This window comes from Symphalangus syndactylus, chromosome 8 (genome assembly GCF_028878055.3).
Source record: "Symphalangus syndactylus isolate Jambi chromosome 8, NHGRI_mSymSyn1-v2.1_pri, whole genome shotgun sequence".
NCBI lineage: Eukaryota > Metazoa > Chordata > Mammalia > Primates > Hylobatidae > Symphalangus > Symphalangus syndactylus.
In genome coordinates this window covers 51,697,849-51,716,195 of record NC_072430.2, presented here as the reverse complement: position 1 = coordinate 51,716,195, position 18,347 = coordinate 51,697,849, and the positions used below count along the sequence as shown (strand labels likewise).

Here is an 18,347-nt window from a genome sequence, read left to right as displayed (position 1 = left end):
GTAGTTTTTTTTTTTTTTTTTAATTGAAATGGGATCTCACTGTGTTGCCCAGGCTTATCTAGAATTCCTGGACACAAGCAATCTTCCTGCCTCAGCCTACTTAGTAGCTGGGATTACAGACATATGCCACCATGCCCAGCTAGAGAGTTGATTTTAAGTGTCCTTACTATTAAAACAAAAAAAGGTTGGATATATGAGATAATAGATATGTTAATTAGCTTGATTTAATCATTCCTCAATATACACATATATGAAAACATCCAGTTGTACACAATACATATGTATAACTTTTATTTGCCAATTAAAATGAAGTTTAAAAATTGTATCCATCTGGAGTTCCTCTTGTGGGAAAATGACTTCTTTGGCCACCTCAGGTTTTTTTTTTAAACTCTTAAATTTGAGACATCTATAGTTGGTATAATTGGTAAGTCACAAGTATTAGTGGGAATTTTATTTGGGTCCATGAAGAACCAATACAGGCAATAAAACACACCAAGAATTAGGGAAAAGCTAAAGCATAGTCCAGTTATCTCAATTATTGTAAATGAGAAGTACCCTTCACCTAAATGAGGCTGAGTAGAAACTTCCTTACCTCTGCAACAATTTATAACTGTGGAATTAGAATTTAGATTCAAGCTAGCAAAACTAGAGCTACATTTTATACTCAAAACTATGTCTGCCACTTAAAAGAGGAAAAAAATGAATGAATATAAGCTCGTTATTTTGAAGTATATTTTACACAGATTTTTTTTAGTAGTTAATTTCTTATTTAGATAACTAGGAAGGGTAAGTGGAAAGATACATATGTTTTTAAAGAGGGGCAGGTAACTTTTAATTTCTTTGTAACTTTTAGAATTTCTTTCCCTACTTGATATATGGAGACCTACTGTAGAGGATGTTTGTGGAGTTTGAAGAGATTAGGGTTGTTGAAATACAGATGTCAGTTTAATTGTAATTCGTAGTATTGAACCTTAGAATAGTGACCATTTTCTGTTTTCACAAATTTTAGAGAAGTATACGTGTATGTTGATAATTATTAAAAAATTTGCAGCACTTTGGGAGGCCGAGGCGGGCGGATCACGAGGTCAGGAGATCGAGACCACGGTGAAACCCCGTCTCTACTAAAAATACAAAAAAATTAGCCGGGCGTAGTGGCGGGCGCCTGTAGTCCCAGCTACTCGGAGAGGCTGAGGCAGGAGAATGGCGTGAACCCGGGAGGCGGAGCTTGCAGTGAGCCGAGAGGGCGCCACTGCACTCCAGCCTGGGCGACAGAGCGAGACTCCGTCTCAAAAAAAAAAAAAAAAAAAAAAAAAAAAAAAATTTGAACCAAGCTTTCGTTCACAATGAGATTTGTTTAGTAGGTAAATTATTTTATGTTTAAAAATGAGTACAGGTCTGGGCATGGTAGTTTACACCTTTAATCCCAGCACTTTGGGAGGTCAAGGCAGGTGGATCACCTGAGGTTGGGAGTTCAAGACCAGCCTGGCCACCATGGTGAAACCCCATCTCTACTAAAAATACAAAAAAAAAAAAAAATTTGCCGAGTGTGGTGGCACATGTCTGTAATCCCAGCTACTTGGGAGGCTGAAGCATAAGAATTGCCTGAATCCAGGAGGCAGAGGTTGCAGTAAGCTGAGATCGTGCCACTGTACTCCAGCCTGGGTGACAGAGTGAGATTCCATCTCAAAAAAAAAAAAAAAAAAAATCAGTTTGTATTTACTCAGTTTTTTTTTTTTTAATTATACTTTAAGTTCTAGGGTACATGTGCACAACGTGCAGGTTTGTTACATATGTATACATGTGCCATGTTGGTGTGCTGCACTCATTAACTCATCATTTACATTAGGTATATCTCCTAATGCTATCCCTCCCCCCTACCCCAACCCCACGACGGGCCCCGGTGTGTGATGCTCCCCACCCGGTGTCCAGTTGTTCTCATTGTTCAGTTCCCACCTATGTTTACTCAGATTTAAGGGGATTTAATCTGGGTTTTCAAAGGGCTCCCTAGATAATTCTTAGATGCATCCAGATTGAGAAGCATGAATCCAGAGCAAAACAGAAACAGCTAAGGGTGGACTTTTTTTTTTTTTTTTTTTTTTTGAGACTGAGTCTTGCTGTGTTGCCAGGCTGGAGTGCAGTGGCGCGATCTTGGCTCACTGCAATCTCCACCTCCCGGGTTCAAGTGATTCTCCTGCCTCAGCCTCCCGAGTAGCTGGGATTACAAGCATGTGCCACCACACCCAGCCAATTTTTGTATTTTGTATTTTTAGTAGAGACATGTTGGCCAGGATGGTCTCAATCTCTTGACCTCGTGATCCGCCTGCTTCAGCCTCTCAAAGTGCTGGGATTACAGGAGTGAGCCACCACGCCCGGCCAAGGGTGGACATTTGAGGACACAAACATTTGAGGTACTGACCGTCATAAATACATACATACATACATACATACATACATACAGTATAGGCCGGGTGTGGTGGCTCACACCTGTAATCCCAGCACTTGGGGAGGCCGAGGCAGGTGGATTACTTGAGCTTAGGAGTTTAAGACCAGCCTGGGCAACAGGTGAAATTCTGTCTTTACCAAAAATACAAAAAGTTAGTTGGGCATGGTGGTACATGCCTGTGATCCCAGCTACTTGAGAGGCTGAGATGAGAGGATTGCTTGAGCCCGGGAGGCAGTTTGCAGTGAGCCAAGTTGGGCCAGCTGCACTCCAGCCTGGGTGACAGAGTGAGACCCCATCTCATTAAAAAAAAAAAAAATTAAGAATACAGTATAGAGGGGCATCCTACAAGGAAACCTGACTAGTGCACCATAAAACTGGTCATCAGAAACAGGGAAATCTATAAAACTGTCACAGACAGGAGGAACTTAAAACTATGGGCTTTAGTGAATATATCAGTATTCATTAAGTATAGAAAATGTACCATACTAATATAAGATGTTAATAATAGGGAAAACCGGATAGAGGAGTAGTATATGGAAACTCACTGTATTATCTTCAGAATGTTTCTGTAAACCCGAAACTGTTTTAAAAAATGAAGAGTTTTGGGGCGGGTGTGGTGGCTCACGCCTGTAATCCCAGCACTTTGGGAGGCCGAGATGGGCGGATCATGAGGTTGGGAGATCGAGACCATCCTGGCTAACACGGTGAAACCCTGTCTTTACTAAAAATACAAAAAATTAGCTGGGCATGGTGGTGCGCACCTGTGGTCCCAGCTACTTGGGAGGCTGAGGCAGGAGAATGTTGTGAACCCGGGAGGCGGAGCTTGCAGTGAGCCGAGACTGCGCCACTGCACTCCAGCCTGGGCAACAGAGCGAGACTCCGTCTCAAAAAAAAAAAAAGAAGAGTTTTGAAAATCAAGGCTGGGTGCAGTGGCTTACACCTATGATCCCAGCACTTTGGGAGGCTGAGGCAGTAGGATTACTTGAGGCCAGGAGTTTGAGACCAGCCTGGGCAACATAGCAAGATCCCATCTCTACAGAAAATTTAAAAATTAGCTGGGTGTGGTGGTGTGTGCTTGTGGTCCCAGCTGCTTGGGAAACTAAGACAAGAAGATTGCTTGAGCCGAGGAAGTTGAGGCTGCAGTGAGCCATGATTGTGCCACTGCTCTCCAGCCTAGGCAACAGAGCAGGACCTTGAATAATAATAAAAAAAAAGACAAAACACCCCAAAAAGTAGTTAATTTTCAAAAATCCTGAGTAATATAAACTCCTTGAGTTCAGAGTCATTTGACTTAATATTGGTATGCTTAGGGTTTAGCAGAGTTAACACAAAATAAGCTTTAAAGAAGTGCGAATTGACAATGTTACACTTATGTTATTTTGTAGAAACGGCTTTTGGAAAGATGAGAAGTAACTTGACAAGCTTTTTAATGTTTTCAATAAGTTTTTACTAAAAATTTATTAAAAATTTTAATTTAGTAAAACAAATTGAAAATATTTGCGTAAACTTTCTCTTACTGCTTGAGAAGCCACTTTGAAACTCTTAATGTTGTACCTGGTTCTGAAAAGACATCAAGCTTAGTTTAGTTTATAAAAGCATTTCATTTCATTAACAGACTGGGTGCTAAATAGTAAACATAATCCTTTGACAAGTAGAGTTAAATGTAATATTTCTTTTAAAAAACTGAGTACATAAACCTATTTAGCCAGTAGGAAATGCAAGTGGAAATCACGAGATACCATTACTTACCTATTAGAAAAGCAAAACAAAAACAAACCAACAAACCTAGACAATAGCAAGCTGACAGAGATATAGAGCGACTAGAACTCTCCTGCCTTGCAGATGGAAATACAAAAAAGTATACAGCTACTTCAGAGAACAATTTGGTGGTTTCTTATAAAGTTACCATATGAGCTGGCAGTTCCACTCCTAAGTATTTACCCAAGGAAATGAAACATGTTCCTGCAAAAACCCGTAATGCTCTGTTCATAATTGCCAAAAACTGGAAACAACCCAAATGGTAATGTACAAACAGACAAATATTAATGTGTGAATGGACAAACTATGGTACATCATACAATGGATTATGTACCAATTATAAAAAGGAATGAACTGTTGATAGTGTGGCGTAGCAATTTGGAGGAATCTTGAAGACATTATACTTTTTTAAAAAAGCTAGTCTCCTGATTCCATTTACATAATATTTTCAAAAATATAAAACTGTAATGATAGAGAATGTGTACTGGTTATCCAGTGCTATAGTTTGAATGTTTTTGTCCCCTCTGAAAATTCATGTTGAAACTTAATTACCAATGCAACAGTGTTGGGAGGGGGGCCCAATGGAAGGTGTGTGTATTGGTTCATATGGGGGAGCCCTCACAAATGGATTAATGTTGTTATAAAAAGGGCTTGTGGCTGGGCATGGTGGCTCACGCCTGTAATCCCAGCACTTTGAGAGGCTGAGGTGGGTGGATCATGAGGTCAGGAGTTCAAGATCAACCTGGCCAAGATGGTGAAACCCTGTCTCTACTAAAAATACAAAAAAAATTAGATGGGCGTGGTGGTGGGTACTTGTAATCCCAGCTACTCGGGAGGCTGAGGCAGAGAATTGCTTAGACCCGGGAAGCAGAGGATGCAGTGAGCCGAGATCACGCCACTGCACTAACTGCACTACAGCCTGGGAGACAGAGCGAAACTCCGTCTCATAAATAAATAAAAGAATAAAAAGGGCTTGCTCTCTTCTGCTTTTCTGCCATGTGAGGATGTAACATTTGTTTCCTTTTGTCCTCCACCTTTCACCATGAGTGTTTACAGCCAGAAAGATCCTCACCAATGCTGGCGCCTTGATCTTGGACTTACCAGCCTCCAGAGCTGTGAGAAACAAATTTCTGTTGTTTATAAATTACCCTCTCTCAGGTATTCTGTTATGGCATCACAAAATGGACTAAGATACCTGGGGTTATGGGTGGGGAGGGTGTGTGACTATGGAGAGATAGCATGAGGGAATTTTTGGGGTGATAGAACTGTTCTGTATCCTGAGTATGGATATACATGTGTTGAAATTCATAGAGCTGTATACTCCTACTTCCTCCCAAAAGTCTGTTTTACTGTATGTTAACTTAAGAAATAAAATGGAAGACATACAAAGAAACTGAATGTGTGTCTACTTTATAAGGCATTTGGTCTAACTACTGGTCAAATAAACTTATATAAATACTCTCTAATGTTTTCTCTATTAGATTTTTTTCAAGTCTCAAGGATTTGTATGAAAAGTGACTGACGCACAGAAAACCTTTATTTTTTATTTTTTAAAAAGTAGAAAAAGAGTCTCACTATGTTGTCCAGGCTGCTTTGAACTCCTAGGCTCAGGTGATCCTCCTGCCTTGGCTTCCCAAAGTGTTGGGATTACAGGTGTGAGCGACTGTGCCCAGCTAGAAAACCTTTCATATTAAAATAATTAGCACTATAATCATGTGCAAAGAATTGGGATGGTCACCTAGTACAACTTCACATTTTTAAATAGGTAACAACTATTATTTATTGAAATAATGCTGTTCATTGGTTTTATCATCCAAGTGATACTATATCCTTAGACACTGTAATACTACATATATATATATATATTTTTTGAATTTGATATGTCTTTTAAGCCTTTTCATCTACAGATCCCCCCTCTCATCTGTCTCTTTTTCTTACAAGTTAGCTATTGAACCCTGGGCTGTTTGCCTTGTAGAGTTTCCCACAGTTTGCATTCTGCTGATTGCATACTAATAGTGCAGTTTAACACTTTCCTCTGTTCTCTGTATGCCCTGTAGATTTTCAGCTGGATTCAGAGGCTTGATCCTAATTAGGTGTGATCCCTTTGGCAAGGCAATAGGAAGTATGTCATCAGAAGGCACTTGGCTATTTGGATGACTCTCTTTGTGACGTTAGCAGCCATTGATACTACTTAGGTGGATTAATTCATTGGAGGTTGCAAAATAGTGATAGTGATATTCTAAATTATTTCTTTTTAATTACTTAGCATACTTCCATAGAATATTCTCTTCATCACTGTTTGGTTATTAAATAGTATAATTCACAAGGAAAGCCAGGATAAATACTTGATTCTTTATTTTTATTTACCAGTTTTCAACAGATACTGAAATTGTTACATCTAAACCTGTGAAGATGTTTTAGGGCTTTTTTTTTTTTTTAACATGTTTAGATTTTCATTCATTGCAATTAATATGCTTAATGAAGCTCAAATTGTTGTTACATCTTTGACAAGTGGGAGCCTGCCCCTCATCCTCTTTCTTTTTTTTTTGTTAAGACAAGGTCTTTCTCTGTTGCCCTTTCCTTTCCTTACTTTTCAGGCAGAGTTTTGCTATGTTGCCCAAACTGGACTTGAACTCCTGTGCTCAAGCAATCCTCCAGCCTCAGCTTCCTGAGTAACTGGGACTACAGGCACATACCACCACACCTGACTCTGCTATTGTTTATTTAAATAAACATTCTGCCCCTTTGTCTGTCTCTTCTCTTTCTTCAACTCTTATAATCTGAAAATTTTCTCTATGCTATCCTATAAATCTTGTAACCTTTCTTTATTTTTTTTTTTTCATGTTTTTCCCTTCTGAATGGTGAAATCTGGTCTCTACTAAAAATACAAAAAATTAGCAGGGCATGGTGGTGCATGCCTGTAATCCCAGCTACTTAGGAGGCTGAGGCAAAAGAGTCGCTTGCTCCTGGGAGGCAGAGGTTGCAGTGAGCTGATGTCCCACACTGCACTACAGCCTGGGTGACAGTGAATGAGACTCTGTCTCAAAAAAAAAAAAAAAAAACCCCAAAGAAAGTAAATTTTGTTTGAGTTTGTTACTAAACTTGGTGAATATAAGCTGCATTTTTTTAGTTTCCAGTAAATCAAGGCGCAGTGTAATCATTGTACATTTTATTTTGAAGAGTTATAGGAAAATACCTTTATTTTATAGTAATGAAGGAAAAGGACTGTTTGGATTGGAAAGGAATGTTTTGACAAAAGATTAAATTAAAAGATTAAAAAAATTTTTTCTTCTAAAAATTTTTTTTCTTCAACCAGACAAGATACCATTTTTTCAAATACATACATTTTTTCAAGTGGTATCTTGTCTGGTTGAATTATTAGCATGTTTTTGGCATGTTTAGTAGCAAGTGGTAAGGTCAATTGAAATACAAGCTGGAAAATTCTAATGGCCCCTGGAAGATGGCAGTATAGGCTTTTCATCTCAGAATTTTAGATCTGGAGGAGACCTTTAAAATTTATTCCAATTCCTTCATTATAGGAGAATATCTAGAAGTCTAGGGATAATGATATGTTATTTCTGAGATCACACAGTAAATTGCTGTTTAGAGCTGGGACTAGTACCAAGCCTCTTTGTTTCTATTTCATGATTAGTTTCTCAATGCCAGAATGTGTTTCTTGAAAGGCACGATAACCAGATCCTGGGCTCCTCATATCCTACCTAAATTAGTGCAGCTAAGGCAGTGTGACATATTTATATTGGCATTTTTATAAAGGCACAGAAACAGACATGATTTATTCAGTATCACAGGGATCATGTTAGGTCATAAGACCCCTGACCTGTTGATTCTACCTCTTTATCTTACCCAGTAAGAGATAGCTTAGAGATAGTAGCCAAAATATCCAATGGTTATGAACTATAGATTGGGAGCTGGAAGTGGAGCTGGTACTAGAAACCATAAAAACGCCAGATGATGTTTGTGGTGTGGTGAAGAGTGCTGGGATGATGTGGGCGGGGGGTGAGGAAAGCTTTGGTCATGAGTAAGTGGGTCTAGAACCTATAGAATGGGGGGCGGAATAAAGGAGGCAATGGAGCCACCATCAGGCTCATGCTTATCAGGAGGATCGTTTGTTCTGTTCTCATTCCCTATAGCATATTGCTACTTGCCAGCTAAGATTTAGAATAATCATAGACAATAATGAAATAAAATACATCTGATACCTGCACAATATTTTAAGCACAGTACTCTCATAAATATTGTACTATTTGGTCCTTGCAATATCTTTGTGAGATAAGTAGGGATATTGGTGAGTAGAAAATATTAAATATAATATGTGTTAAGGTAGTGTGCTAGAAACCACTAAGGGATATAAAGGTGAATAGACACAGGCTCTGTTCTCATGGTGTGCCCAATCTTTTGGGGATGGGGTGGGAAAAATAACCAGTTACAATGTACAGGAAGTTGAAAAGGATTTAGAAATTCAAACTGCGTCCCATGGGAATTTAGAAAGAGTGATGGTATTGTAACAGAAATTTTGGTATTTTGCCTTCTTAATTCAGACTAACTGAAAGGATAATGACTATAAAAGCATCTTGACTGTAATAGATACTGATATGATTTTCCTTTAAAATTTTCAGATTATTTTTTATTTTAGGTGATTTTACACCGCTATTTATATGAATGAATTTATGAATTAAAGATGACAGAAATCACTTAAATTGTTTTAGTGATTTTTGGCATATTAGCCTGGTTTGAGAAGGAGGAAGAAAACAAGGGAATTGATTTTGTAATGTCAAACAGAACTTACAAATTTAGGACAGATTTACCTAGACCATTATGAATAAATAAATAGATCCTTTTAATTGGTAAGAAACTAGACAAAATTTAATATAGTTGATTTAGTACTAGTTTATGTTGATGATGTAGACAACTTCACCAAAGGAAGGGGGGTAGTGAATAAATTAGTTATAACTTATTTTACTGTAAAGTAATGTTAATTGTCAGAATAATTATAGGAAACATTTGCTTACCAATAAATATGACTTTGACAGTCTTACAATGATGAATTCGTTTTTGTTGAAATAGCGGACAAAACAGACTTTTTCGTTTTTTTCATTTATTCCTAGACTCCATTTTAGTCTCTAGTTTTTGTTAGTATGTATCACCTACTTTAACTATTTTTCTTTTTGCCAAAACAGAAAGAATGCAGCTTCCATTGATATACTAGAGTCACTTAGAATATCAATATCAACACTACAGAGAAAGGAGAAGGAAGGAAACCATATACCATTGTCAGTGTGTTTTTCTCCTCTGAGGCTTTCATCCTTCTTGTGTTTTCTCTCTTAACATTGGCCCATAGCTAGAAGACATTGAGGTCCTGCCTTACTGCTTTTTTACCTTAGCCATGAGCAGCATACCCCATACTATATTTAGGTTGATAAATTTTCAATAGTAAAATTCTTCATAGTGAGCAGCTTCTTCTAGGCTGTTGCCACCCCTGCCTTACCCTATTTCACTGTGGAAAGCTCACTTGGTTGAAGCATCTCTGTTTGAAGTCCAGCTTTGAGGAAACCTAGAATGGCCTTAGGACCATCAGTGTTACAAGACTCAGTAGTGCCTGAGTCATACTTAGCTTTTAAGACATGTTTATAGCTTTCACTTTTTATGGGTAAATAGCCCTTTTATTATCGACACAGTACTTTTCTCTTTTTCTTAAAAATGACCAGTTTCACCACTGATAGAGTTTATTTTTGTCATCTGTTAAACATGTTTTCCCATGACTTTGGTTTCTTCTTCATTTCATATGTGATTTTGTGTGTATATGTATGCATGTGTGTGTGGTTTCCTTTTTTAGAAGGAGATGTAATTCTTTGAAGATGAGACTCAATGGGCCATTTGCTGTTTTTCTTTCCTCACCTAGGGTACCTTCAGTTTAGCTCACAGTCTTCTTTCTTCCTAACGGTGTGGGTAAAAATGACTGACTCTGTTCAACATTACAGATTGAAAATAAAACCTGTGATTCCTAGCCTCTTTTTTTATACTTCTTTATTTTAAAATCTAACATTTTTCTTTATGCTTTCTTTTTTCCATCATGGAGATAAGATGTTTATTTAGTTCTATAGGTATTCTGTTTCTCCTGAAGACTTCTACTTATCGTTTTACTTCTCTTCCTTTATTATGTTCATGTTCAGTTAGTCTACAGCAGATCTTGTAACGTTCGACTGAATTCTAGTGCCACTAATGATAAGCAAGTATAGCATTTCTTGTTAAGTGAATAATTTCTTCCATATATTTGACGTGGATATGATATTATATGCTGCACTCTTGGTTGTATCTTTTCAGGTATATTTCCTTTTCTCAGAGAAATCTTTCAGTTTGTATCTTTTCTAAAATGGGGTTTTTCTTACATTGGATTTTTATTATTGCTGATTACTAGATATTGTTTATTCTTTGGATGCTGTTGATATTCACCTATCATGAAAGTAAACTTTCATGGTTAATCATTTTTTTCTATTACATAATGAAGCAGGATATTTCCCTGACTCGTTTGTGGGACTCGCAACAGGGGTGCCTCGTTTACCCAGCCCACCACCTTTTTTTTTTTTTTTTTTTGTGATGGAGTCTCGCTCTGTCGGCCAGGCTGGAGTGCAGTGGCGCTCACTGCAAGCTCCGCATCCTGGGTTCACGCCATTCTCCTGCCTCAGCCTCCCGAGTAGCTGGGACTACAGGCGCCCGCCACCACCCCCCGCTAATTTTTTGTATTTTTAGTAGAGACGGGGTTTCACCGTGTTAGCCAGGATGGTCTCGATCTCCTGGCCTTGTGATCCGCCTCCCTCAGCCTCCCAAAGTGCTGGGATTACAGGCGTGAGCCACCGTGCCTGGCCCCAGCCCACCACTCTTAACTCCTTGTGGAAGGGAGTGCACAAGTGAACGGGTGTGGGAATTGGAGTGAATGAATGCTGAAACCAGCCGGCTGCTTTGGCGCCAGAGGACTCAACCTCCATTCACTCGGACCCACTGCTGCGTTCTATCCCTCGCAGGAGGGAGTGCGCGTATGAGTGGGTGCCGGAACTGGCCAGATGCTTTAGTCACAGCGGGAGTGAACTCTCTGCAGGCCCCACAGCAGTGTCCAGGAGCGGGTGCCTGCAACTATTGAAGCCCCAGAGGTTGTGTTACAGTGCTCTTTTAGCTCTGCTGTCTGTGGACAGCTTAAGTGTTAACAGCTCAGTGGACCCTTTGCCTTTTTTTGGTGAAGTGGCTGCCCTCTGCCAGTGAGGGCAAAGGGCCAGTGTGAAAGCCTTTTGTATCCACACTTGTGGCTCCTGAGCTCTTGTCTGGCGCCCAGGAAAAATGAGGTTGCATGAATGAATTGAAGGATGGTAAAAGCAGGGGATTTTATTGCAAATGAAAAGATCTCTCAGTGGAAATGGAAGCTGAAAAGGGGACAGGGTGGGTAGGTAACCTTCCCCTGGGAAGTTCGGCCATCTCTGGCAAGATTCTTCTCTGTAGTAATGCCATCAAGCTGTCCTTCTGAAGTCAAGCCGCCTCTCTCCAATATCTAGCCATAGTCTTGTCTACCAGCCGAGTCTGGGGTTTTTACAGGCACAGGATGGGATGGGGCAGAGCCATGGGTGGTTTAGGAAAAGGCAACATTTGAGCCGGAAAACAGGGTTATAAGTTCTCACTTTGGGCCACGGTTTCAGGCTTTTTGGCTTGAGGGTGAGGTTTTGCTGGGGACCCGCCATTTTCTGCCTAGAATTTCTCTGTCCCCCGTTACTGTCAATAATATGCATTTCTTAAATACCTTTAGTTTCTCATATGGTAATATTTTCTTTTCATATGAGTTCCTTCTCATTCTTAGATCCTATTTATGCTTCTTTGCTTTAGGATAACTTGTTGACATATAAGTGGTATTTATTGAATACATCTAATTTTTAGAAAATTTCAGCATTCAGTGCTGTCACAAAGTTAATTAAGTTCATAGTCTCCCTTTAAAATACAGTGCTTCCAGGTTAGATGGACTAATAGGGATGGTCTTTCCACTTAAGACAACTAAAGAATGGGATGAAATAATGAAACAACAGTTCTCAAGACATTTGCCATCAAGCAGCAAAAGACATTGATCCCCAAGGGATGGGAAACAAATTAGGCGAGATCATGTGGTTGCTCTAGCTCCCACCTAGAGAGGGTTTATAGGGATGGAACAAAGCAGTGGAACCCAGGAGGAGCGTAGAGATTTCTCTGTATTGAAGAGGTAGAGCTAGCTGGGAGATTGGGGGGCCAAGGCAGCTAGAGTTCACAAGGTAGAGCATGAGAGAGGAGAAAGCTGCAAGAGACAGAACTTCACATATCTGTAGAAATTCCTTTCAAGAATTCAATTGACTACTGATCAATACATGCCTGTTAGGAAACTACGGGAAGCTGTGGAAGAACCACCAAAAAGGAATTGAGGGAATAATACAATATTAGAGCTCACACATGGCTAGGAGTAGGGCCTGAATCCATCAGACAAAAAAACTTCATAATTCAATAGGTGTGTCAGGTAGAGGACTTCCAACGTTCTAGTTTTTATTTCTAGATGTTCAACTTGGGTCTTCTTTGTCTGTGTCTTAATATACTTAACCTTTCTTCTGGCTTTTAGTACATATGGAACAGATATATAATAACTTTTAATGTCCTAGTCTCCTAATTCTATCAACTCTGTGATTTCTGGATTGGTTTTGATTGATTGATAGCTCTCCTTCTGGCTCTATTTTCTTGCCTTAGTTTTGTTTAACCTGCTTGTTAATTAATTGATGCATATCAGGCATGTAAAATAAGACATTGTAAATTGTGCCTTGTTGGGTGCTGGACATTTTTGTATTCCTATATTCTTTTTTTTTTTAAGAGATGGGTTCTTGCTCTGTTACTTGGGCAATAGTGCAGTAGCATGAGCATAGCTCATGGCAGTATTGAACTCTTGGGCTCAAGTGATCCTCCTGTTGCAGTCTCCCGAGTAGTTGGGACTATAGGTGCGTACCACCAGCCTCGGTGCCTGCAGATATTTTTGAACTTTTTCCTGGTCTGTACTGAAGTTCTTTGAAAGTGTTTTTTAACTTTTAGATATTGCTTTTAATCTTTGTTAAGTGTAACCACTTAATTTAATTTTCCCCACTACTGAGGCAAAACCCTTCTGAATATTTTATGCTTCATGAATTATGAGACTTTTCCATTCTGGCTGTTGGTTACAGATGTTAAATTGAGGATCAGATTGTCCTTTCATGGCTTGTTTTTAAGCTCTATTGGGATCATTGTAGAGTAATCTTTATTCTAGGGCAAATTTAGCCCTCCTGAGGTCTGTACCTATGGCCTAGAGTGTAAAGAGATGTCTCAACTGTGGCTGGATGGAACTCAGATGTCTCCGAGCTCAGTGTCAACCCGGAGTTGTTCATATTATAGCTCCTGGTGGATGTTTTTTGTCTGACTTTATGGAACTTCACCCTAAGCATGTGTAGATTAGTATTTAGTTGATGACTCAAGTGGACCCCAATGTACATATCTGTAGCTTTTTTCTGCTTAAGTTTCTCCTTTCTGGTATATTATTCTAGTAATTCTTGCCACCTCCACTGTTCCAAATTCCGTTCTTTTCAAGTTAGCAAGACTGCTGTATTCTGCTTTGAATTTCCCTGTTGGCAATGGTGTCTAGAACATGTCTCTAGGTGGAAAGCCAGGGTGGTCATAAGCCTTACTTATCTAGTTTGTTTTCTTGTTTCAGGGAACACAGATCTACACTAATTGTTGTTCACTGTCTGGAAACTGTCATGTATTTTGTCTGGTTTTGCAGTTGCTTACCATCTGAGGGTAAATCTGTTACCAGTTATTCCATAATGGCTGGAAGCATACATTTCACACTATTGGATTATTGCGGAGTTTGGCAAAGACTTTTGGGTGAAGTTACAGGAAAGAATTACAATAAACCTTTGCTGATTTTAGACTTGATGGCTATTTAGTAATTGTACGTTTATGGGCTTTGGGAGTAGTTGACTATGTTTTCTTCAGATAGATGTATGAGATAATGTAAATAATAAAGCATTATACAGGCTGGGCATGGTGGCTCATATTTGCAATCCCAGCACTTTGAGAGGCTGAGGCACGAGGATTACTTGAGCCCAGGAGTTTGATACCAGTCGGGGCAACATAGCAAGACCCAGTCTCTGCAATAAAGTAAAACAAAATAAATTTTAAAATCTTTAAAAAAAAGAAAATAGTTGTATTACCTTTGTGGTGGGAGGAGTTTAAGTTAGTGATATTTTATATTAGTTGTAATTGCCTAAAATTGTTTTCGGTAGACTTTGATGTCATTGGAGAAAAACTGCTTCTCACAATTAATAATGTCAATCAGAGAAAAATCTCATGTTGTTGACATAAGAGTAAAGCGAGTGGCAGAAAGACACATTTCTATAGAACGTATTGTGTCTTTGTACTGTTCTTGGGTTTTTGTACTTGGTGACTTGCACATACTACACACTCTGAACGTTTGATATGCGAATCTTTATTAAGGCCATTTCACTTTTCAGTTAATCATATTGATTGCTGTGTGCCAAACATGATACTGGATGAGGGAGAGGCAGCAACAAATGAAGTAGGAGAAGGGTCCCTGATCAAAAGACTGCATGAGATGGTGCATGTATAAGGTAGCAAAATATTCTAGTGAAGATTAATGGAGTATAGAATGATTATGTCAGCTCTCAGGCAGGGAGGTATAGAGGGGCTGGATTTTGAGAAAGTTGATGGATATGCATTGATTGATAAAGGAGAAAAAAATCCCTGTTTTTTTTAAAAAAAGGAATGTTGTATTGCAGGGCGACAGCTGAGAATAAACAAATTGTTCTATGGAAAGAAAGCAAAATTAAATTGGCTTTAGTGGAAGTTTGTGTAGAAGATAGTAAGAAACTAGGTTATAGAGCTAACCGAGGTGTCATACAAAATCGAGGGGAAATACAAAAGATTTTGAGCTTTGGTCTGAAAAGAGGTACACTTCTGAATGCCTTTTGTGTTAAAAGATAGACAAAGTTAAAGAATTTTATATTCACAAAGCAAGTTATATGAGCGCTAACTTATTTTAAGTTGCACTATAAAGCAAATTAAGCCACTGAGTGTTACTGAGTTTGGGTATAATTTACAAAATGAAAACCCATTTTTTATTGACATTTGGAAAGTGCTACTTACAGAATAAGTCAAAATGTACAAAATAAGTGAATTTGCATGTTATGACTGGCTACATAAGGAAAAGTTAAAGGGATTTAAAAAATTATATAATAATGCTAACTAAAGCTTGAGTAGGGCTGAATTTCATATGTTTTTATTTTGTTTCAGGTTGCTGCTTTTGCTCAGAGGACATCCATGACCCTAATGGTCGTTTTGTTCAAGATAAAGTGATTTATTGCCTTTGTTGACTAACTGAACAAATTCAGGTTAGTGTATTTTGTGGACAGCACTTCTCTGTTCTAATTATATGTTAATATTTTGAGAAATAGATAGTTTTGTGGTTAAAGCTACATGTTATGTACCAGTAAAGCAGAAAGGCCAAGTCAGTCTAAACTCTGTTGAATTGTGTATTAGTTAAGAAACATTTTCTTACTGCCTACTATATACAATATTCACTGCATAAATTGAAAATATTTTACTTCCTTTTAAATAGTTTTGTACTTTAAATTATGGGGCTGGATAAAACAAGTTGTGGTTGAATGTGGTACACTGAACTTTTGGCATCACTGTGTGGCATATTTGGTGCTAAAAATAAGCAACTCATCTTAAACATTTCTGACATTTTTAGTAGCTGGCTTTTAAAGGTATTCTTGTCCAGATTTCAGTCCTACATTAACATTTTTATTTATTTTTAGTGTTCATTCTATTAATTTTGACAAATATATGTCACCACAATTAAAACATTCTCTGAACCATCCAAATTTGCTCATGTTGCCTATTTGTAGTTAACCTCTCCTTATACCTCAATCCCTAGCAATGACTGATCTGCTTTCTATTGCTATAATTTGCATTTTCCAATATGACATTTAATTGGAATCATCTAATATGTAGTTTTTAAATCCTGGCTTCTTTCACTTAGAATAATATATTTGAGGTGTATTCATGTTGCTGTGTGCATCAGTAGTTGTGTATCAGTAGTTTGTTCTTTTTTATTGCTGAGTAGTGTTCCACTTTATGGATATACCATAATTAGTTTATTCATTTACCTGTTTATGAATATTTAGGCTGTTTCTAGTTTTTGATGATCATAAAACTGCTGCAATCATACATTAAAAAAAAAAAATGTGATTCTATGTTCTTTAAAAAATTTGGTGGGACGTGGTGGCACAAACCTGTAATTCCAGCACTTTGGGAGGCTGAGGTGGGCAGATCATGAGGTCAAGAGATTGAGACCATCCTGGCCAACATGGTGAAACCTCATCTCTACTGAAAATACAAAAATTAGCTGGGTGTGGTGGCGCACGTCTGTAGTCCCAGCTACTTGGGAGGCTGAGCCAGGAGAATCGCTTGAACCCGGGAGGCAGAGGTTGCTGTGAGCCGAGATCACGCCATTGCACTCTAGCCTGGTGACAGAGCGAGACTGTCTCAAAAAAAAAAAAAAAAAAAAAAAAAAAAAAAAAAAAAAAAAAAAAAATTTTTTTTTTTTGCATTGATACATATTAGATGTACATATTTATTTTCAGGGTACATGTGATAATTTGATACCTTTATGTAATAAAATCAGGGTAATTGGAATATCCATTAACTTAAATATTCATTTTTTCTTTATATTAAGAAAATTTGAATTATTCTTTTCCCTAGCTATTTTGAAATGTACAGTCAACTAAGTAAGGTTAACTATAATCACCCTATTGATCTATTGAACACCAAGTCTTATTTCTTCTAAGTGTATGTTTGTACCCATTAATCAACCTTTCTTCATCCCCTGACCCCATATATTTTTTACTAATAGAAATTACTTTTTGTTGTTGCTAATGTTAAAGTGCTGTGATGATTTAACTATTGCCTTTTAGGCCATGGTTGCGTTTCTTTTTAAAAATGTTATTAAAACATAATGAGAACACAGTTTAACAGACATTGTGGCTAGGGGAAGAAACTTGCAATTTATGGTCATTTTGAGTATAGGAAGAGAAATTATGTAAAATTATTAGAAAGGGGATCTTTTGGAACTTGTGGTGTTCCCTGATTTTGGAGATACTAGGTAGCCTTCTTGAATATAGTGGTAGTGTAGCAGGACAAGCCATAGACAAAACCTCTCAGACACCGAGTTGTAGAAGGAAGGGCTTTATTCAGCTGGGAGCATCGGCAAGCTACTGCCTTAAAATCTGAGCTCCCCGAGTGCACAGTTTCTGTCCCTTTTAAGGGCTCACAACACTAAAGATTTCACATGAAAGGGTTGTGATTGATTTGAGCAAGCAGTGGGTATGTGATAGGGGCTGCATGCACTGGTGGTCAGAGTGAAACAGAACAGAGCAAGGAGTTTCACAATACAGTGCCTGAAATCTATGGGTAACATTGGGTTCTAAGTCATGAGTTGATTTTTAACTACTAGGTTTAGGCCAGGCAGGCCCAGGCCTGGTTTTGGGCCTGGCACCGGGCTGCCTGTCTTTGATTTCACTTCCTTGTTTTTTTTCTTAAAATGGGTACTGAGTATAAAACAATATAAAACAGTATGAGAGGGTCTCTCTCTTCCCTCAGTAGATCAGAAATATACAGGTAGATTAATAACATCAAGCCTCATATAGGTGGTTTCAAAAGTCATCTAGAAAAGTCAAGTAAATTAGAATTATATATTAAAAACATACTTAAAGAGGGTAAAGATTGGGCATGAAAAAGTCAATTTAAACTTTCTTGAATGAATACGTAGGATGAAAGTGATATACGTAGGATGAAAGTGATAGAAACTGTCTTTCTGCCTTGGAGAAATTAATGACCTCAAAAAGCTTGAAACCCTATTTGAATATTTATAAGGAAACTGTAGTTCATTATTTGTTATAGAAATAAAAAGATCTTGAGAAAGTATTATGCTGTGACTCAGAAAATGTTGGATGGTTTAGACTCTAGCTTCTAAGCCTGGACACTAAAAGACTTACTGCAACTTTAAATTGTTTTCTTGTTT

At 38.1% G+C, this 18,347-nt stretch overlaps 1 protein-coding gene and 1 long non-coding RNA gene across 51 annotated transcripts in view; one reads left to right on the top strand and one right to left on the bottom strand.

Moving 5' to 3' along the window:
• FUT8 (fucosyltransferase 8) overlaps window positions 1-18,347 on the top strand; it is a 464,407-nt gene that overhangs the window by 164,469 nt on the left and 281,591 nt on the right. For 46 of the 50 annotated variants that reach the window (XM_063644492.1, XM_063644471.1, XM_063644475.1 and 43 more), the window contains one exon: window positions 15,557-15,654. The gene's annotated coding sequence lies outside the window, so the exon portion shown is untranslated. Of the gene's footprint in view, window positions 1-2,270; window positions 2,409-15,556; window positions 15,655-18,347 lie in introns of all 50 variants that reach the window. The other 4 variants (XM_063644479.1, XM_063644461.1, XM_063644473.1 and 1 more) reach the window with 1 other exon arrangement.
• LOC129487761 (uncharacterized) overlaps window positions 1-18,347 on the bottom strand; it is a 57,741-nt gene that overhangs the window by 29,914 nt on the left and 9,480 nt on the right. The window lies entirely within an intron of this gene.